This window comes from Filicampus tigris, chromosome 4 (genome assembly GCF_054856515.1).
Source record: "Filicampus tigris isolate MCC_2025a chromosome 4, RoL_Ftig_1.0, whole genome shotgun sequence".
Taxonomy (NCBI): Eukaryota; Metazoa; Chordata; class Actinopteri; order Syngnathiformes; family Syngnathidae; genus Filicampus; species Filicampus tigris.
In genome coordinates, this window is record NC_141220.1 from 27,237,284 (window position 1) to 27,260,395 (window position 23,112).

General features: G+C 41.6%; 1 protein-coding gene across 5 annotated transcripts in view; it reads right to left on the reverse strand.

Moving 5' to 3' along the window:
* lingo1a (leucine rich repeat and Ig domain containing 1a) overlaps positions 1 to 23,112 on the reverse strand; it is a 145,877-nt gene that overhangs the window by 21,735 nt on the left and 101,030 nt on the right. The window contains exon 1 of one of the 5 annotated variants that reach the window (XM_086028190.1): positions 5,066 to 5,327. The exons of the other annotated variants lie outside the window; for them this stretch is intronic. The gene's annotated coding sequence lies outside the window, so the exon portion shown is untranslated. Of the gene's footprint in view, positions 1 to 5,065; positions 5,328 to 23,112 lie in introns of those variants that run through there. 5 annotated transcript variants of the gene reach the window in all.

Here is a 23,112-nt window from a genome sequence, read left to right on the forward strand (position 1 = left end):
CCGCCACATGAACCTGCAATATAATTTAATAATTCCGAAATGTCAGCTTTGGATTAGCGTGTACAATAATTATGTTAATGCCTGCAACATCACAGGATTTGAGAGGGAAATATTTGATTCGGCAAGTCACGCCGCCGCTTTGCGTACTGATAGAGGTGAAGTGGGGGGCAAAGTACGATTGCACCCCCGAACGCCGGGTTCAAGAGAGCGCGGAACATCGGCGTGGAATCAACAATTATTTATGAGCCAACGCGCACGGCTGCTCAGGCGTGAACTTCTGATTCGTCACCAGGAACGATAAGGCACAAAGCTGCAACACTGCCAAGGGGACTTGACGCTACAAAGGGAAGACACCTTTTCTTTTTTTTTTTTTTTTTTTCTCTCGGTAGGTGAAAAGGAGTGAGAACTCTCATAATAACCTCACGCTTCGACTGGGTATTGAAGCCAATGCGCAAAGTTCACGTTGATGCAACCGTCGCTGGTGCAATTAGCATCTGTCGTAGGAATACAGGCGGAAATCAGCAGTGTGATTAGACTCTGTGAAAGCAAAATGAGAATGCCAGCTTGTTAAACGCGCTTTATGAAGAGTGCAGCATCGCCCACATAGCAAGTATGATTTTATTTTCCCTTTATTCTCCAAAAGAACAACATTCCTTGAAGTTTCATCCAATAAAAAGAAAACCCTTGGAATGAAATGCTATTTGTTGGAAACAGAGTAACTTTTAGAGTCAGGCATTATTGATGGTCACGACTCTTAATTCATTCTTAGCGCCTATAACTTAATGGCCACAAAAACACTTTTTTTTAAGCATCCATCCATCTTTCTATACCACTTATCTGAATCAAGGTCACGGGAAGCTAGAGTCTATCCCATCTGAGTGTGAACGGCCGATAGGGTCGAACGGCAAACTGCACCTAGCAAACTGGTCACCAGTTAATCACAAAGCACAATCCAATCTTTAAATAAAAATGAACTTAGGTCATAATGAATTTTTTGCATGTGTATGATAAGAAATGAAATCAGAAAAATTCTCTCATCATTTTAACCCGAACAGCCCCTTAATATCAACACGGGCTTTTCCGTGCCGCAACAACGAGGCACTCTAAAGCAGCCATGCTAGCCCGAAATGCCATTCCACACACTGTCAAGCCAGACTTTAAAAAAAGAAAATAATAATAATAAAAATAATAAAATACCCACTCCTAGGACTTCTCTGCCTTTCTCTCCGTCGCAGACGGGCACTCACAGCAGACAACAAGGCGCTTTCAAGTGACGATCACAAGGGAAAGTGCATTTTCGGGTGGTAGACATAGCTAATAAACAATTGCGCTAGATAACCGCTGATGCAAACAAAGGTGCTCATGTTCCCATATAAATGGGTCAGGGTGACTCATGCCAGACTCCAAAGTGCATCAATAGGTGCCGTTTTAGCCACGCCCCCCCTCCAAAAAAAACAGAAAAACGGTTTAACTGCAACTTCATATCTGAGTACCACCAAGTTATCAGTCGTGCACGTTTTTAGCAATTATGCACCCTCCATGCCCCCTCATGATAACCCCCCCTTGAGGACAAACCACTTTCAAGCACGCAGACGGCCATCAACATAACGGCAGCCAGTTGTGTCAGAAAAATAAACAACATAATTGCCACGCTGGTGTAGGCGTCACGGCCGCCGACAACTGGGAGCTAATAAACACCTTGTCAATGCAGGAGGTGTCGAGTTCACACCCGGGGATGACGCCATCACCAAGAGCACGGCGGGCCGACGCCAGGCCGCTAATAGCGCTTGGCCATTTTGACTGCGAGCCCCAGATCTGTCACTTTGAACACGGTGTCGGCGAGTAAGGCCAAAGGAAGCCACGGTAGCCCGGCCTCCGCATGGCCGCGCTCCGTATCGGTAGCAAAGATCAACAGGTGGGAATTCGATAAGAGCACGTCAGCGGCGGCATGTGAGGCGCGGAGGATGAGAAGGGATTGTTGTGATTCCTCGTTCCTCCTGCAGGGTCAGTGAGGTGAAACCTATTGATGAGCGGCTGGCCAAGGTCGCCATCCGCGCATTTGTTTAATGCGTGCCGAGGGCGCGCGGACTACAAAGCGGATCAGGCGTCTAAAAGCAGAGCGGGAAATAGCCATCATTGATCCGCAGCATTTAAGCCGAGGGTGGCGAAACCGACTTCTCGCGGGTCATATAGCCAATGGTGGGGAGGAAAGACAAAAACTAGTAGTGTTACTTTGATATTGTTTGACTCAAGTGGAAGCAAACAGTCATTTAAATAATGACTTGAGGAAGTGTAAATATTCAGCGTGAAAAAAATACTCAAGTTGGAAGTGACTGGTAAATAACTGATTTATTTTCTTCATCAACGTCAAATAAACTAAAATATAAAGCTGGAATGTGAAACATCAGATATGGCTGAACAAAATCACTGTCACTGGAAGCATACGTTTATACAATGAGGCACATTTAGCCACAAAAAATGGTCTTGAATGAATTATGTACTGCTCAACACACTATTTTAGGGTATTTTGATCTTACTGAATCATTTTTTTTTCCAAAATTGGCTGTAGTTGTTGAGCCATATTTTTGATTAGAAAATAAGCTAATAATACCCGAGCTACGACAGTGGTATTCTCTGTACGCTACAACTTTGGTGAGCATGTCCATATATTATTCTTTCATTTTTGATGCGATATGGTGAAGGATGGCAATCTATATGCAAATCATACTTCATGTGAAAATCACGCAAAGTTAAGCAATAATAGCAGCAAACAAATGCAAAAAAAGATTACATCACAGCACAAACACGTCTTTCAGTAACGACCAAAGTATATTTTGTAAACTGTCAAAGCACATTCATTATAAATATCCGTTAATCAGGGGTGGGCATTGTTTGCTGGTCCGTCATTGGTCAGACGTCACCCGTCATCATTTTTCAGAACGAACCGAATTGTAATTGTCAGTCCGCCAGTCAGTCCATCATTAAAGTCTGTCAGAAGTCAGTTGCTCCATCACTCGCCCCCCCCAAAAAAAGCGCCAGAAAAACGAGCGTTCGCCAATGATGGACGCGATTAGTGACGATCACACTGACGGATGAAAACGCCGTCTGTCATTCATCAGTTTTGCCCATATTAAAAGGTGCCCCTTCATTGGGTAAGCGTCAGAAAAACGGCAGTGCCTCAGTGATGGACTGAAGGACCGGTCCGTCAGTTGGACGGAATGCCCACCTCTGCAGCCAATTGTTCAAAATATCAATAACTCAAAGACTAGAGCCAATTCAAAGAAACTGATGTCATTTTCGGACTCAGCAGCCCAAAATGAAAATAACTTTGGCACTCAACATGTTTTGGGGCGGAATTCTTGTAAGATAAAATGTCAACATGTATACATTTTAGACATGCTTCATGTAAATGAGTCACTTTGAAAACTTTGCTTCCATGCAGGCCTGCAGACACTTTGTATACGATCAATCACATGACTGGTTGGGTCCGTTTGATTGGTGAAACGCGCAAGCAATAATAGGTAGCTATAGATTTGGTATTGAGCCAAATTAGCGCAATCACAATTCATCCAAGAAGTTACTAAAGTAAATGTAACAGAGTATATATTACTCCCCCTCTGTATATAGTAATCGGTTGGACCCACTATGTGATCAGACACTCGTCATTTATGATCGTGTATGTTTGATTGACAATTATATTCAAATTTTTCCTGGGCGTGTACTTTAGCGTATTAACTAATGAAAAATAAAAACAATGAATCTGCGTCACCTCTCCGCTTTTCTCTCTGAAGCGCATAACTGAAAAATGAAGCAACGTCAAATGTTGTTTTTTTTTAGAGATATTCGGCACAGCTTGGTAAGTGTCCAAATCGTGCGACAAAGGCTCGACGGATCAGCGAAACATAGCAAGCCTTAATGTAAAACATGTTGGCGTTAACCTTAGCGTCAACCGCTGATTTGTAAACCTCTTAAGCGGTTCGGAAAATGAAGGACTGAATGTTCCAAAGACGCTCGTGTCTCAACATTCGCCCCGTGTCGCTTTCTTCAGAGTTCTCGCCGTAAATCGAAGCACACACACGGTTCAGAGAAGTACTTTGGCGCCATTGTTAGCATGAGCAGTCCTATCCAGTACCACCACTCACATTTAGCATAGTCTGTTAAAAAATGGAAAAAAAAAAGCTTGACAGTTTTTTTTCGTTTTTTTTTTTTCTCTCTTGGGCGCACTCTCACACTGCAGCTGGTGCTGAACCTATACTTTTCTTTTTTTTTTTTTTAATGCCAAACATACTGATGCCACACCCTTTACTGCCTGATCTGGGAGTAATTTATTGGGGGGCATATCAGACATCACACCTCCCCGTGTGCTTGCCTCTCTTCACTTCTCCCTCCCCGAGGCTATTTATAACCGAACGGCACTTTATGAACGTCCGCGGGCGGCGCAGCGTTACACAGCCTCGCGTTACTCTGCTGCATCTGTGTTGTTCCCAAACACGGTCCGGATCGCAAAGATGCACGCAAGGGCTGCGATGGCGGTGGGGTGGGGTGATGCTGCCAAGAGAGCAAGTTTGACCATCTTGTAGTTGACAATGTGATGTCCCAATTGTTCGGGAGGAGGGGGGTGCGGAGGGGGGGAGGGATTGGCGGGGGTTCATCAAATACAGGATGCAGCCCATTGAGCAGATAAGCCATCTTTGCAGATGAGGCTGCCAATGTTATCACAGCCCTGAACATTAATATGGAGCCTCTATAAAGGTGCTGCAATCACATTCGCGGGACAATTACAATGTGATTAATGGCTAAATCCTTTACGCACACACACCTACACAAACACACACTTATGTGACTTACACAACAAAGCTTTAACAGTATGCGCATGCTTGACGATGCTCTGATCCGATTCGTTTTGAGGTTACCTGCAGAGGACGCGCACCAGCGTGGACTTTACACAAACCTCACGAGGATGAGGATGATGGTGATTTTTTTTTTTTTTTCCTTTTTCCCTACCATTAAAGTCGCTCGAGCCTGATACACTAAATTTATTTAGGACGCGCGTGGAATCACTCACCTGCTGTGGTCCTCAGCGCCGCTGCTGCCGAGCATCCTTTCGCATTTCCACCCGCGCGACAGCAACTCCAAGCGAGCCCCACGGAGGAACGCACACTCACGCCAGCACTATACCTCAAGTCCAGCACCTTCATGCGTGGGAAGGGGGGAAATGCACTTCCGTCCACTTCCGTACCGATAGGGGGGGGAAAAAAAAGACCTAACCAAAGAGGAGACAGCGAACATCCGTTTTGCACGACTCCCAGACAGTGCGTGCGCGCGCCGAACGCTCCGTCCCGCAATGAGGAGGAATGCAAATGGGAGGGAATGGATGGAAGGGCGGGAGGGAGATGGGGGGGGGGGGAAGGTTGGGGAAGGGAGGGAGGATCCACTCCCACGCGTGGCTCACACACACTCGTACAAGAGCCCCACTCTCGGTCTCTTTTTGTCTTTTATTTTACATTTGTTTTGGACGAATGATCATTTTTACCATTTTTTTATGTATGTGTGTGTGTGTGTGTGTGTGTGTACTATAAGCACCCCACACCCACCCATTGCGCACGCGCGTCTCCCACGCAAGAGGGAGCGAGTGTCCACTGTCGCGCTGACAAGCAAATCAGGCAAAGAAATCAGATTAAAGTGTGAGTGAAAGATGAGGAAGGAGGAGGAGGCAGTTCCCCTCGTGAGGGCTTGGTGGCGCTGTGGGCTTCAGTTAGTGCTCCTCTGATCCGCTGCGCTCTCAGTTTGACACGTCGGGGAAGGGTAGTTTGAATGGCAAAAAAAAAACAAAGAAACGTGGGGAAAAAAGTGGATTTCATTCAAAATTGCTTTGAACGGCAAGTAAGCGTCGCTTTTATGTCATGTCACTCATTCTGGAGCGTACTTGACTTTTAAGGTTGTCTGCCGATTGGAGGGGGTTCTTTTTTTTTTTTAATCACTGTATGATACTATTCATGTCAAATAAAACTGGAGTTTTTAAAACGAAATTGAAAAAAGACTTATAAGAAAAGAAGTCGGGCACTAATATATTGTAGATACACTTCAGTTGGCAAATGCCCTCAAAAGCTCTGCAGTATTTATTCTGTGTGTATCATAAGTGAGTATTTTGCCTTTTTTTTATTTGAAGGAGGCATTTATTTGTTTTAATTGATAGGGAGGAAGGAAAGGAGGGAAGGGAGGGAGGAAGGGTTCGCTAACTGAGGAATGGTTTAATTGTTGGATGGAGAACTAAAACATCACTAATTTCACACAAGTCTTCCTTATGTTATAGAATGTGATTTTGTCTGTAGTAAATTATACAGAACTGCAAATTTTAATGTGCTTTGCTAACATTTTTGCATTGCATGTGCAGGTAGGAAAAGTACACTGATAATATGCATTATTTTCTCATGGTACAGTATTGATCTAAAGTCCATGGATGTGGTTATTAGCCTTTTGGACTTTAAGGGCCACCATACTCATGCTCACCATTGCAGGTATTTTTATCGATTGTCACAACTTAATATAACTGCCATATTATTAATACCGCAATATACCGTATTTTACGGACTATACACCGCTCCGGATTACAAGACGCACCAGCCATAAAATGCATAATACAAAAGAAAAAACATATATAAGTCGCACTGGATTATAAGTAAAAATACGGTAATGTAAATGTATGTGAGTTCCCATACGTAATGTGTAAAGGGCAGCATTTGTGTCCCAATTTAGTTTGGAAATATTTGAGTTGACATCCGCCTTAAAGCCGTGGGTTGCCACAGCAAATCCGCTTCTTCTATCTCCGCTAGTCCTCTGCTTCATCTGATCCAATTCCAACACCCTCAAAACATTCCCTCAGCACATCCATAAATCTCCTTTTTGGTCTTCCTGCTTGCCTCCTGCCTGGTGGCTCCATTTCCGACACCCTTCCACTCATACATATATATCAAGTGTCCTTCCTCTGCACATCCCGTCCTGGCAGTCTGGCCAGTCTAGCTTTGTAACCTTCTTTCACACTTACCTACCCATCCACCTTCCTACCTACCTTCCTTCTTACTTATTTACTAGTTTTGTGTCAAGACTGACTGCTGCATCAGGCTATCCATAATTCCACTCAATAAAATGTGTAATTGTGATGATGTGGGGAAATGTCTACCTGTTTTCCGTCCTACCCACCTTCCCGTCTATCTTCCTTCCTGACATGATTCCTACGTACCTCGCTGCAGCGGCGGATCAATCACATCCACTTTCCTCCCTGGAAGTGGATGCGATGTGACGGGTTTGTAATCACGGCGCATGCTGCGCGAGGATTAGCAGAGGTTGGTGGGAGGACAGCAAATTGGAGCCTTTCCTCGGCTCTTCGTTAACACTTGGGAAGCCTCCACTCGGGCTTCGGCGGGCCCATTTTGGAATGATTAGTCGCAGGCAGATCCAGCCAGGGGTTTAGGCCGGCGTGAGTTCAATAAGAAACACAGGAAATTAAGTCCTCATTACAGTCGGAAAGTGTGTTACAAGTCAAAGGAGCTCCCTTTGAAAGGAACAAGAGCAGTCGGTTAGATATTTGGAGGCAAGATGAAAGGCATCGCTAATTATTGAACATGTCACAGTCTCCATTTGGACTTTTTTGGAAGTGGTGAGGAGTAACGAGGAACCGAAACTTTGTTATTCTAATTAAGTCGATTTTTCAGATATCCGCACTTCAGTTGAGTGGATATTTTTCAGACGACTTTTGAAAACATGTCTGTACTTTGAAATCTTTGTTAAAATAGGCTCATTATCTTTTTCAACCCGCGCAGTTGACGTGACGTAAACAAGTGGAAAATAAAGCGAGGTGATGTCATCTACGGTTGAAATTTTGATTGATTGATTAAGCTTGAGATCTTAATAGGTGCAAAAATTTCTGACATTAAAAGAAAAAAAACCAATCCATCTAATCCTAAAAAAAACAACAGATGCAGGTAAGGTGTTTTTTTTTACTTTACTTTTTTATTTTTGTCACTCATAAATTTTCACACAACAGTTCAAAGCTGTAGAAAAAAAAATATTTGGATAGCATAAAAACAGCAAGCTTGCTCGTTGTTGGAATGGCATGACAAGGTAATGTTTTTGTCTTCATCCAGTAACCTTTTTAAAGTTTTTCTACTGCGACAAGTTATCAAATCCGGAATTGTATATAATAAGTTCGTTTTCTACTTAAGTCGGTTAGATTTTTAGATTCTGTAATTTTTTTTTTACTTACAGGAACAGAATTTTACTTTAATTAAAAAAAAAAAAAAAAAAAGGAATTTACAGAATTTAAGTGACACCAAGCTGTTGTGTAAAATTGTGGCATTGAATTGTGTTTTGGGGGTATAGGCATAGCTAGCTAGCTAACTGCTAGCTTCATGGTTTCTGTTTCCATTATCAACAAATTAGCTTTAGGCAAATACAGTACAGACATCCAGCAAAAACAGTTGTGGCAATATCCCATTTCTTTCGGGGCAAAAAAAAAATTAAGAATATAAAATCACTTCCTTTTCTCTGAGCCATCCATCGCTTCTCCATCAGGCTTTTATCATCGCCGCATGAAAACGTAGCCAAAAGAATGCGATGGCATTTGTAAAGCGGCTTTGAAAGGTTTCCAACAGCTTCACATTTTACTGTGAGTCATCTTTACCGTTACGCCCCAAGAGGAGAAAAAAAACAAAAACAAATACACGTCCCGGCCGTTGTTATCTATCACGCTTGTGTCGTCCATATGTCAGTTAGGCTCGCCTTCACAATGCACAACAGAGAAATTGTACGACGAAGGTGTTTGTCTTGCAGTGTTAAACGCTTGCAGCGTCTGTGCATCCGTAAGCCTTTTCCATTCCCTTCCCCCCCCCCCCCTCCCATTTTTGCACGGACCCTCAGAGCGACTGAAGCCATTCAGGCGTCACAGCTACATGTAAATGTCATCAGCATCAGTTCACGCATGGCCAAGATACTCTTGCTGGAGTTCAGTGCATGTTCCCTCGACTTTAGGAGTCTTTCCATCCTCTTCCGGTGTGTGTGAAACAATTCCTTTCAGGGGGATAAGCTGCGTGGGGGGGGTTCTTCTTTCCAGCTCACTAGGCAGACCTGAACTGAGCAGATGTTGACGCTCAAAGGTAAGTCCGCAGTTACTCGGCACTAAACGTCTATTAAGCATCATGCGAGGGAATAGTCGCCGGATCCCAAGAATAAAGTCAACATTTTTCAAGACTAAAATGTTAAGCGCAAGAAAAAAAAGGCATAATATTGTCAGGAAACAATTAGAAAGTATAAGAATTCATTTGGAAGAACAAACTAGAAATGTTGCTAGAATTGTCTTAATTTCACTCGAAAAAAAAAGGGAAAGTTCCAGAATTTAGGTCATATCAAGAGAACAAAGTTGTAATCTTAAGGGGGGGGGGGCTTGATAGAATTGAGTTGTTACTCAATTAGTGTAGTCCAGAGTTCAAAGTAAACATGGTGAAGCTTCATTTAGCTGTTATGCTGAATACAAATGTAATAAGCTGCCAACAGAAGTGAAGTCAGCCCCGAGTGGAAATGCTTATAAGTCCAAGTTCAAAACATAGCTTTTTTTTTTTTTTTTCCTCTCAATACCTTTGATTAAAGTCCTCTAAACAATTTCAATTTATTTTGACTCCTTTGCTTTTGAATGTGGTCAACGGTTGTGGGTGTTTTTTCGAGGGGGCGGGGGGTTGGAGGGGACCTTTTGGCATCGACAGGAACTAAAACACTAAGAAATACAGCTTCTGACTTAGATTGGCTCTTGCATTTCTTTTTTGCTGTATTTGGTCCTCCACCTACTTTGTGTTTGCCGAATTTAGAGACCTGGAAAACAAAGGGGGCGACAATTATCTCCGTGAGGATGCATTTGATGAGAGGGCTGAGCTCTCCCACTAAGAGCAGCAAACAGAGGTAACAAAGGAGAGCGCCTCCACGGCTTTTGAAAGCATCAATAATTCATTTCGTCTGCCGTGTTCCTCAGCGCTGGCACGCACCCTCGCCCTTCGTCTGACAGCCTGAAGGCTGTCACTCACGCACGCGCTCCAGTTTGAAAGCCGCAAAGGCTCCCCGCAATGAGGCGATAATGCGTCCATTTGCACTTGCGTTTTCGTCCCGCTGTCTTGAGCGGGTTGCAAATCGAGGCAGCAGGCGGCCATTCTTGCGCTCGACCTGGCTGATCAAGAACAAACGCTAACAAGCAGCACTTCCACTCTCCGATGAACACACTCGGCCAAATTATGTCCAGACAGACACGCCACCATGAAAAATTCACACCATTTCAAAATCAATCCCACAACTCGCCGTGAAAGACGGGAGATCTTCTCACTTCAGTTTAAAACATTTCACCGTTATTGTTATTTTGCCACTCAGGGTCAATTTAATTTTCCCACGGTTGGAAGCTACTGGGCTTTAGAAATTGAATTTTTTTTATCTTATTATTTATATATATATATACATATATACATATATATATATATATATACATATATATATATACATATATATATACATATATATATATATACATATATATATATACATATATATATATATACATATATATATATACATATATATATATATATATATATATATATATATATATACACATATATATATATATATATATATATATATATATATATATATATATATATATACATATATATATATATATATATACATATATATATATACATATATATATATATATATATATATATATATATATATATATATATAGTGGTGGTCTGAGATAGAAGTTTAGTTCCTTCCATGACCACGTGACATGAGTCAAATCATCTTTACCCACTGAAATGAATGGAAATGCCATTAATCCGTTCCAGCCCCTGTTTTTTTTTTTTCTTTTTTTAATGAGAAACATTGCACTCTATAATATTCCATTCTATAAGAAAAAAGTAAAAAATACAAATGAAAAAGAATCAAATTTAAAAAGAATGAACCCTTCTTGTTACACTTTGGATCATATTTTGTGGTAAGCTTTGAACCATTGGTATTGGCGATTCAATGACTCAAGTTGTTTTGCTAGGGACACACAAAAATTGACAGTAAACCAAATGAAACTAAAACCTGTGCAATTTGCAGATGTATGGGAAAGAACGGTGAAATGTGAATTGATGGACATGTGAACCATGAAAAAGTTTCTTTTAAATAATTGAAAAAAGCAAACAAACCTGTAACCTGTGTTTTGTTCACAATCAGCACACAGCAATTTAGTGGCTCTGCTGCTCAACCAGTATTATGGATTGAATTATACACGTTATTTTGCAATTGTTTAAGTGACACACAAAGGGAATGAACCAAAGATTCTGGATCTTGTTCTTCCAGCAGACCACTTGCCCCTGATGCAAAACGACCACTTCACATCTCGATCACCAACGTAACAATTCGTTTCAAAAGCTTCTACAGTATACTGGTAGACAGAGTAGTTGCAGTGAAGCTTGTTCTGTACAAGCAAACCCACACGCACTCCTACACACATGCTGTACACTAACTCACTGCGCATCACAGCCAGTTGTGTTGGTGGGCCGTTGTCTGACGTGTCGGGCGCATTGTCAATGGAGAGCCGCGTATTTGGCTCAATGCGATTTCAAAAGCACAGGTCGTGAATGAGCATTGTCATGGGCACAAAAGTGAGTCAAGGTGCGCAGAATTGCATTTGGCCCGGCCGACATCTTACGTAACAGCATGCAACAGATAACCCGAGAAGCAACAGCAAACAACAACAGCATTACCCATCCTGCCCAATTGGATTGCACTCCTTTCTTTTTTTTCTGTTTTCCATTGTTACATTGTTGGGTGCAAATGCTTTTTCCTAATGCAGCATATGGGTCACAAATTGACATGATAAGCACAGTAATGATATCTATTGGAGAAGCGCACAGATGACAATGAGCAGTGACAATGAGAAGTGAAAATAGCAACAAAAACAAACAAAACAAAAAAAAGTTTAGCCCCATTTATCGTATGAGATGTGCTCCAAAACTACTTAAACAGAACTGAACTTATTATTGATCTACAGTTGGAAATTTGTCTTCTTTTACTAGTTTTGCCCATTAAATAAATACATTTAAAAAAACATTCAACCCAAAATGTCAAATACAACCATTTAGACCTTAGGAACACAACTCGAAGTGCAATATACGACAGGATACCTTCTTATTTTGTACATGGCCCGTGATTGAAAACGACCTCAAAGTGCAATCCAAGACACTCTTTTAAACATGGAGAGTAAATTACAAACCCTTGTCCACACGATTGAAAAAGAAGAAAAGAAAAAAAGCAAAGCAACAGCCGTCAGACTACTTGCTGTTGACATCCTGGTACTGCGGCTAGCTGCTAGCTGCGAAAGGCGGAGACTTGTGCCGTATTATACAATGACGGCGTAATGACCTAGCGTTTTTTTAGCGTCCTAAATTGGCGATTGAATAGGATTACGGGATGGCGTTGTGTTGATTTTGGCGGCAACTTTGTAATGGCAATTAAAAACTGTGTTAAGGCAAGCGGAAATGTCGAAAAGACAAGTCAAGCTAGCCGCCATGCCACCACGTGGGCCAACTTCAAAATAAAAGCCTTGCAATGCTATTGCATTGGGGTCAGTGTATTATTGGGAAAGTTAGCCTTTGCGTCGGCGTCAGTTCATTCGTTCCATTCTTTTTAAATGCGAATAATTCCCAGTTTTCCCAAAACTCAAAGTTTTTCACCCAGAAATTCAATCCCTAGAATTCTAAAATTTTGCACACACCAGAAATTACAAATTTTGCACTCCCCCAAAAAATGCCTGTATTATAACATTAATCAAAGCATTAATCACTCGTCTTTCAACACTACTTGACCGTTTCAAACCATTCAACATGTTCAGATCATCATCATCAAGCCATCTCAGTTATTTTTTTCCCCATTCACAATATTTTCAAAAACCCCAAATTGCTTCAAAATGTTTCACTCACGTTTCTGCAAATATTGACTGCGTCAAACCATTTCATCCTGAAAATGCTCAGCTCATTCGATATCATACCATATCATTCAATATCATTCCACAATTCATTCATTCAGCTTCTCAGCCTTCAAACACAATTTTGCCAGAAATTGCATTCTCGAGTTATTCTATTGCTATTCTTTCTGATCTTTATCAAATCCAACCAAATTGAGGGTGACTAGCGTAGGTGACTAGGAATTAATTGGGTTGAACCAAAGAACAAAAAAAAAAAAATACGTTTACTGTGGCAGTATTATCAAGTCAATACGGAGGCGGGTTGAACCTCGACAACCGGGCTCAACCTCCTTGTATCATCCGCCGTCTTGAAGCATGAAACGAATGCCGCTCGGTCTTCTGAACTCGCTCGGTCGTGCCTGGAGACGTTTGAGCAGCCACGCTGTCTTTACTGGTTTAGATTAGCCACAAAACAACTGTCAGGCGGGCGCATTCTCATTGCCACTCAGCCGTAATTTTGCACCGTGAGGAAGACCAGCGAGATAAACGATGCCCTCCGTGCCACTTGCACTCAACCATCGCTCCTACTGAGCGGCCTAGCGTCTTATCTTACAATGCCTTGGCAAAGTCGCTCGCAAGTGTGAAACCAACGGCGGTTTCATCTGTGGCGAATGGCGGCCATCGGCATCTTCAAATGGTTTACTTGTCTGTGCTTATCTTGGAATTCGGCTAGTTAGATACTACAAGGATGCTACTTTTACACACATTTTCGATGTTTTCTCTAGTATTAGCGAGATGTTTTGTTTCGCTATCGCTGTGCGGTCAGACGTAAAATAAACGTGCAATTGGGAAAGTGTGTTTCCTCTCCACTCCACTCCAGCATGACGGGACTTAAAAAAAAAAATTAGTATATGTGACACCGGTCCTGGAACTTCTCTGATGCATCTTGGGCATTTTTAGAAAAAAATGCTTCAATATCCGATTGCTTTTTACAACTACTTACTACTCCAATTTCCTCCCATATTCCACAAACGTACATATTAGAGTCGTCACTTAACCTAAGATGTCCATAAGTGTGAATGGTTGTTTATCTATACGTCTCCAGCGATTGATTGGTGATTGGTCCAAGGCGAGACCAAGGCTATTACAGTTAAAGGAAAACAAACAAAACTGGGATAAACATTTGCGTTAACAAAATAAAATACACAAAAATGCTTTTGAAAAAACAAAAGCTAAATGGAACTACATTTTACGTTTACAAAACTAACTTATGCCCCTTTTTTTTCGTATTTGGCAATTATTACATGATCCTCTGTGGTTGATTTTAAATGGATTTATTTCGGTTATACAGCACGGCCGGAAGGAGGAACGTCCAACGGTCGTCGGGGAGTTGTGCTCCTTTTACTGTGTGTTACGTGGAAGCGACATCATCTAGTGGCAGCCAATGAAAAAGCGCCGCCAGATAACGTCACTCCTAGGCAACAACCATCCTTGTGGCTGAATCGCTTCCTAACTCTGCCCGAAATGCGACACCAGGTAACTACTCGCTTTTTTTATTAACAGTACAACCGAGTTTCATACTTCTCAACAGGAATTCAAGCCATAAATCCACTTTAGTTGGCAACTCGGCAAACAAGGGATGAAACGCAAGACCGTCCTACCTTTAGATAAGACGTTAGATGCATCACAACCCTAACCTTCGATTATGCACTGCACTTATTGTAATTCAAAATCTGTCGACTGTTGCACAGTACCTGTATTCGATTTGTGGATGTTTGTTTTCAAAATAGTCTTTTTTGTTGAATTTTTACCTCACATAACTTACCGTGATGTTTTTTTTTAATCTTGCACACACGAACTACACTTAAAAAAACAAAAAAAATAATACTAATACTAAAACTCATATAATCTAAAAGAAATCATTTGCAAAAAACTAAAATTGATCAAAATGAACAGACTCTGAAAACTAATTAAAACTAATGAAAAAAATTAAAAAAACTCAATGAAATAAAAACTAACTATAATGACAATTCAAGTAAAAGTGGTATAGATGAGAGTAAAAATTGAATTCATTCCGAAAGTAGACAAACATGCAACATCCATAGTTGCCATCAGGTTGTTATTCTTTCGATCCCAAAGAATATACGGATCAACAGCAACTCTGGCGGGAGTAACCAAGTAGCAACACGCTATCTATTTTGCCATAACTCATTCACTACCAGACATTTTCAGACCCTCTTTTACCCTAACATTTGAAAACAAATTGAAAAAAAAAGTTCCTGGGATTGAATGGTTGGACTGAAAAGACACGTAAATGTGTCAATGGCAGTGAATGAGTTAAATACTCAGACACGATTCATCAGCAATACATTCCACGCAAAATAGCAGAGTCGACAACTACCCTCCCCGAGTATACTGTAGTTTCACAACAAGGCAAGTAACTAAAATGCTCATGCCTCCAGAAATAGGTCACAATGAATGACACCAAAAACACCTCCATAGTTTTTATTTTGTACTCAGCAACACACAATGCCAGAGTAAAATGCCCATCTCGTACCATCACCGGCTGCGTTTTTAAATGTTTATCCAAAGTAAGGTACTCATTTTTCCCAAACCCTGATTTATTAAGCCACTATTTGAGGGAATCAAGTATTTTGCGCAAATCACTCACAACGCTTTATTCATTTCATGGTCGGTAGCCGGTAGGGACGTCAATAAATTGTTGTCGAGAATATATTTGAAGAAAGCTAATTACAGACGGTTGAGTTATAGATATGAGCTAAGAGAAGCTTTTAATACACGCACTATCAATCTCTTTATGGGTTTACTCGTGCCAATTTTACAACCCGATGAAAATTGACGGCCGGCTGCATGATTCCAACCGTCAGTGATTACCAATGCGTTGCATTAAAGTTGAAACCATGTCGACGACGAGTCAAAGCGCTGATTAGAGAGCCTCTGGTCTCATAACCTTGCCGACCTTTGAAACATGCCTCGCTATCATTTTCTTTTTTTTTTTTTTTCCTTTTGGGTTTCATCTGCGGGGCATCATCCATCGTCGGGCCTCCTCGCCTGTCATCTTCCCGCACAGACAATGGCTTCCTGACATGAGAGCCTCTTGTAAAAAATGTCGCCACTCCCCGTCGCCGAGACATAAGAGCTTGTGCGTGGACAAACACACACGGACGCACACACGCGCAGATGCACACCCCTACACACATCTAATCGGGCCCTGCATCAAATCCCATCGTGTCGTTCGGGTGAGGAGGTGCTATTGGCTCGTGGTGTCGCAATTGCGGGAGCTGCTCAGGTCACAAACGGCTCCGCGCCATAATATTCCAAATGGGCAGATGCGTTCAATCACTTTTGAGCTGACGTCCAGGTTGGAGGAAACGACGGGACAACCAAATCCGTGCTGAACTATGGAGTGATTGCATGCTGGGTAAGATCTCATCTCATGTTCTCTTCAGCTTAGGCGGAGAGTGAGCAAACATGTGTTGCAATTTTGGTTTGGGTTGTCACTGTGCTATGCCGTGTCATATAGAAAAAAAAAGGCCATTCTAAACGCCAAGCAGTTGGACGCTAGATTAGGTACACCTCCACTTTAGAAGGAGAACATAACACAAATTGTCCTTTGAAAAATACAAATGAATAAAGCTCAGTTTATCAATATTGTGTCTCTTAATGTGGTGACACCGGCGGAGGTAGAGGGGGGTCGGGTAGCGGGGGCCCTGAAAATGTTTGGAGTGCCACGCCAGATAATTGACTTTTCTGTATTTTCAGATTTTTCCGGGAATTTGTTATTCCACATTTCCTCCAGTTCTCTAATGAATGTTTACCAGCGTATTCAGAAGAATTTTTGTGGTGCGTAAAACTAAAAATTGGGGGGGGATTAATCAGAGAGCCACTCCAATGTGTTTCCAAGTTTTTCATTTTTTTCGTTTTAGATGGCATTGGACACCCCTCGTTTTAACATTACTTTTGCATAATATTATAAAGACATCTGATAATTTGGCTTTTGGTAACTTTGATTGTAGGAGGGAGGGGGGTGTTCACAAAATGAGCCCAATTACTTGTATGTCTGTGATCAGCTTTTATGTCATCATTCATCAACCATGAGGAAAAGCAAGTGATTGCTTTGTCTTGTTACAGCGATGTTTAGTTTTTTTTTTTTAGAAAATGTCAATATAAGCTTTGAAAAGGCATATTTTTTGATACTGCACTTGGACATAATACCGTTTCAGAAACCTACACATAGAAATAATAATGCGCCACCCTCCATGACTGACTGTGAGCCTCTGTTGCGGTGATTATGTATGATTATGTATCACAAAGGATTCACAGTTAAAAGAAAAAAAAAACCCTCAATGGTCAGAGGTTGCGCAATTTTGCTGATGTCACACACTTGAACAAATGCATTGGGACGCAAGCCTTCCCTCCTCTCCGATGCCTCTGGGTTTATTTCCCCGTGCGGGACCAATGCGGTTCAGGAAAAGTTATGGCGTCAATGTGCATGACAGCATCCCTTAAAAAAAAAAAAAAAAAAAAAAAGGAAAAGGAAATAAATAAAAATTTTTAGAAATCGCTCAAGTGTCGACTTTGTTATTCCTTTGACTTCCGCTCCGCCCATTTTGTATCATTTGACTCACACTGCAGTATACAAAAAAAAAAACAGTCCACCATGGTGCCAAATCACTCCGCCCCACTCCATCTTCACAACCTGACAAAATGTCATCAATGGTGCAAAATTGTCATTCTTTGCACATTAGCGTGCCACTGGGGCATAAAAAAAAAAAATCAATTTTTGTTTCAACGTCATTTCTTTTTCCTGGTAAGTGACGGGCAGCTGTTTAACCCCCCACACTTGCGACGCCTCATTTCAACAATGCGAGCCACCCGCGCTAGGAAATATTTCATCAATGTCATTTGGTTTACACCAATAAGTCCTCCCCCTTCCCTGTGCACTCGACTCGAGCCAATAGCTACGTCGTGGGCCTTCGGTGTGAGACGTATCTCACAAAAAAGCCATCAGGATTTTTCCTTGGGAGAGCGTCCCCCGGAGACAAATTAAATCAGCCGTTTCAGCAGGTGCCCCAAAGCTCCAGCTCAGCCGTTGTCATTATGGAGGAAGGAAATTAGGTGACGTTGTTAAAAGAGCTGCAAAATTTGAAAATCGGGATGGTGCTGCTTGTGTGGTTCGATCAAGGTCCCCAGGGCATGCCAGTTAAAAGCTAGCTTCAACTCTGTTGTTAGGATTGCTGAGTTTAATGTCTATAATGATTTGGGGATTTTACAATGGGTTATGTTTAAGAGAGGCATCTTTGTTGATTTAGTAAGAAAGTACATGGTGTGAATTTCAATGATTTACTGTATCAACATTCGGCTCCTTTATTCGCTAGGTATCAAAATTAATTAATTTTTTTCTATTCTTTAATCCAAAATCCTTTTTTTTTTAAGAACTTTGTAAATGAGCAAAGCGATTGTGGAAAAAATAAAATCATCCCTCTCTGGCCCCATCTTGTAACTCTCATATGATTTTTTTTTTATTTTATTTTTATTTTTTTTAAATATGGCGGAATAGTCCGCCACCTTTGGGAAAACAACAACAAAATATTACCATCTCTTTTTTGCCAACAATTGGGCAGAATACTAGCTAACAGAATCAGAGTGAAAGGACCTCAGGGAGCAGAATTAGCAACATTTCTGCTATGTTTAGCACCATATTTTATTGTAATTGTTTGTACATACCAAAACAATCTTCAAACTGATAACATTTAGTGCAATAGTAACACACCATTAACAATAAGTCATGCGACCAACTTAGCAGCCGTGGCTACCAGCAGCTTATTGACAGTGCCAATGCTAGCTTAGCATTTCTACCGCTGCTAATGTGTTAAAGCCGAATGTGTGGTCTCTGTGACTATTTGTGATTTGATTGTTATGTTATGCAGTCAATTTGAGCCGAAACATCCATCTCGCCAGCTCCTCTTTTAGGAGTCTAACGGCATTAGCATTGGCAGCTAACAGTATGAAGTGAAGTGATACTGATGGGCTCGAACCGCATTCAAAAATCATTATGTCGACGTCACGTAACTTCACCACATGTGGCATGTAAACAGATCAGACAGTTGACTTAATGGATATGTCTTTGGTTTCGGTTGTTTGTGGGGATAATGTGCTTCTAAAGTGCACTCTGCTATTTGGTGGTGTATTGACGCCTGCTAGCTTGTCCATATGGCTTGTAAACAATTTACCAACCACCGACTGATTTGGAAACCAAACTACGGTTGTGAAAACACAAATGAGCAAGAATCACACTTTCTTGATAAGGAATTAGGGAACATCTTGGGAAACAATGCAAAACATAAGTTATTATTGATTGCCGTACAAGCTATCCATCCACTTTCTATAGGGCTTGTCCCCCTCGGGTTGCTGCTGAGCTGGAGCCTGGCCCAGCTGACTTAGGGCAAGACACAGTCTACATCCTACATCCAGATTTGACTGAACCTAACACGATCGAGCTTACAGCCCCCCCCCTCCCCTCCCAAATGACGATGATGGTCGCTGCAGAATGAATTCTGACGTCTAAAAAACCATTTTCATCCAAGCTAATTGGGAGAAGCTTTGTCAAACAACTCTATTCAGAATAATTCCTTTTGACAATCACTACCCGGCTGTTCTATTTGATGACGTGACCCATTGTCAGGGTTTATTAAGCAACCAATCAAAAGGAGGCAAAAGTCACAGACACGTCTCGCTTGATTTACGACGCTATTTATGTCGCATATGAACCACTGTCAGTCAAGCGGTGCCGCATCTGTCCGTGTCTGCTGGACACATTCACAACAACAAAAGCAGTAGACGCTGACCCATGAGAGCGTCTCAAGTTTGGAGGTCACCAGCGGGGGGGAACGCTCCAAAACAAACTTCAAGTATCACAGGATGTGAATTGGATGGAGTCGGCTGGCTCAAGTCTCTTTTGGAAATGTTTATATTTGCTCCTCGCTTAGTTTTCGCCTTTCAGTTCGGGGGGGGGGGAGATGCATCCCGGATGTGAGAACAATTTCACAGCAGCGTGGAGATTCTCAGCAGAACAAACAGAGCAAAATAAAACCATTTAACCTCTTCAACCTGTTCTATCCTGTGGAGGCAAAACAGCAACTACATAAACGCTTGGACAAAGAAACGCAACCCCAACACACACACACACACACACACACTGAGGAAGACTGGAAGCAAATATTGCTTTTAGTGTGAACACTGCACTGTAGCTCCTGTAGCTTTTTGTTCCTGTGTCTCTAAACAACAAAAGCAGCGTTGAAAAGACCAAAGAAAAAGCACGGGCAAGGTGAATCCTTCCAAGCTTTAGCTGAAGTGCACACTTGCGACAACATCAACGATGCAACTTCACCGCGTTGTGCAACTTTCTATAGGTAATGTTGTACTCCAAACTATACAAGCTCGGCGGCGTGCAAATGCGCGTTTGTCGTATTTCCCCTTGTAGCATTTCTAAGTCAACACTGGACTTTCTTGTTCATTCAAGAAGAGATTTCCTCGCTGCGTGCATTGCATTCACCGCGCACACCGCATTGGAACGATTCATCGCTTGGGTGCCGCTGAGGCGGACGAGATCCTTGTGATTTGACTTGACTTTTGATGGCTCAGGTAAAAGGTGGTTGTGGCATTAAATCGAAAGCTCACGAGTAACGTATTTGTCGCATTCAGCAAATCTGGAACAAAGAGGGATCGTAAATACTTCAATTTATATAATATATACTTTACTTATAGAGCACATCATTTTTTCGATTGGAGTCTTTTAATTCTTCACGTTATTTCTCATTAAAGCGGAAGTCAACCCAAACTGTTTTTTTCAAGAATATGTTCCAGTTAAGCAGCAAAATGCACTTGTTTTTAGCCATCCCTGGGGGCGGCCATTTTGTCTTCTGTCGACTGAAAATGACATCACAACTGCTCACAACGACCAATCACGGCTGACCTGTTTTCAGAATCTGAGCCGTGATTAGTCGTTGTGAGCAGTTGTGATGTCATTTTCAGTCGACAGAAGACAAAATAGCCGCCCCCAGAGATGTCTAAAAACGAGTGGATTAACACTTATTCCACAAACGCAATAGTCATCAGAATGTGTGTGTGTTTGCATACAACATTCTTGAAAAAAAAAAAATGTTTGCGTTGACTTCCCCCTTTAAGGTGCCAGTTATCATTAATAACGACAAGGTGATTATATTACAGTAATTTCGAGCACATCTGCATTACACAGCCAGCTCAGTCATATGCACGCTTTAGTCTTATAATTCTTTACTTTTTTTTAAATGAGTTATTTCTAGCTATTGCATTTATTTCTGTTGTTTTTTTTGCAATTTATTTCATGCAAGATTCCATCCATCATTGATAACCAGCGTAGAACAATGTTATGATATTGTTGGCGTGGTGCTAAGCCATTTTGAGCTATTCGCGGCGTCACATTCTTTGGCGGAGAATATCAGGGCTCGTTGTCGTGTGCCTGTTAACAACAACTTCATAACCACTCTCCTGTTTTGTGCTGTGCAACCTTCAGTCATGCTAAACCGCTCCCACTCCGGTATCACGGTGTCTTAGCCGCGGTATTTATTGTAGCGGCGACTATTGTTTGTCTACAATGCTAGATGTTCCTCCTGCATTTGTGCTACCCGCCAACGGTCGCACTAACCGCCGTTCGAAAACCGTGGTAGTTAACATTCAAATTTCAGCTCCTGCAACGTATGTGACGCCGTACACGCCGTGAATTGTGAGACTACGATTTTCCTGCACGCCAAATGCCAAAGCTCCTCTACATTTTCCTGAGAAAAACACATGCATGTTTATTTAGTTATTTATTTTTGTTACATCTATTCTGTTTTGTGTTTGATCTTATGCACAGCACTTGGTTACAGCTGCGGATGTTCTTTAAAGTGCTCTATAAATAAAGTTGAGTATTACAGTAAGGTGAGCACGCCATAGATGCTTTTTTTTTTTTTTTTTACTGTGCATTATTTATAGTTGTTTGGTTTATTTATATTGTGCAAAGTGGTGGATATAATAATTTGCAAGGAGCGATTGCATTACACAAATTGGATGACACATCGAAGACCGCAATCTTCAAACTTAAGGCCCGGGGGCCAGATCCGGCCCTCGGCATCATTTTACGTGGCCCGCTAAGACAAATCATGTGTTGACTTGACATGTTTTTTTGAAATTGTCTTCACTGTTAACACAACATATTTGAGATTTCAAGCATTTTGTACCAACACTTCCTTTAAAATACGTTGAAAAATAGCTAGTGTGCCGAATGCAAACACACACAACTTGAGTATCCGTCAGAGTACTCTCACTCGCTTGCATTTTCTTGCCGATATGTGTCAAGCGGGCCAAAGCACAACACAAATTGCTCCGTTGAGTCGCTTATTCGGTGCGACGACTGCAGACAACGTGAAGGTGACCTTCCCATGACAGTTTGCGTTCGTCCTTGTGTCCTTGTTTTTGTCCATATGTTTTGAAAAAAAGCTTTAAAAAGCTGCCAAAAGAAACAAGCTTTAATAAAAAACACCTTCAAAAAAACAAACAAAAAAAAAAACTCCACATCACATTGAACCGTTGTGCAAATGTTTCCCTGCACCTCCCAATCAGTGGGGAACCGATTAGCACTCCGCTGTCCGTTGCTGCATCTATTTTGCAAATGATTCATTACTCTTGCCGCTTTTCAATGATCTCCCGTCTCCAGGTCATTAAAGCACCTTTGGCTCCAGCGTTGCCGGTTTGACGCGCGTCAACCTCCCACCCACCAGTATCGAGAAACCATCCTTCACATAGCACAGAAACAACACCCAACAAATCGCTTCTCAATAGGCAGTAAATGACTCCCTGGCAATCGATTCGATTTTTTTGAAATGCAACATATTCGTTACTGCCACTTGGTGCGGCGGCGTCTTATTTGTCTGCTTCAGCTGCTTCATGTATGCCTTCACTGATAAGACATCCCCCCCCCCCCCCCGGAAATGAACAAAGCCATTGCAAGTGTAAAAAAAAAAAAAAAAAAAAAAAAAAAAGAAACAGGCATGATGGAAGATCAGGCATTATATGTGCAA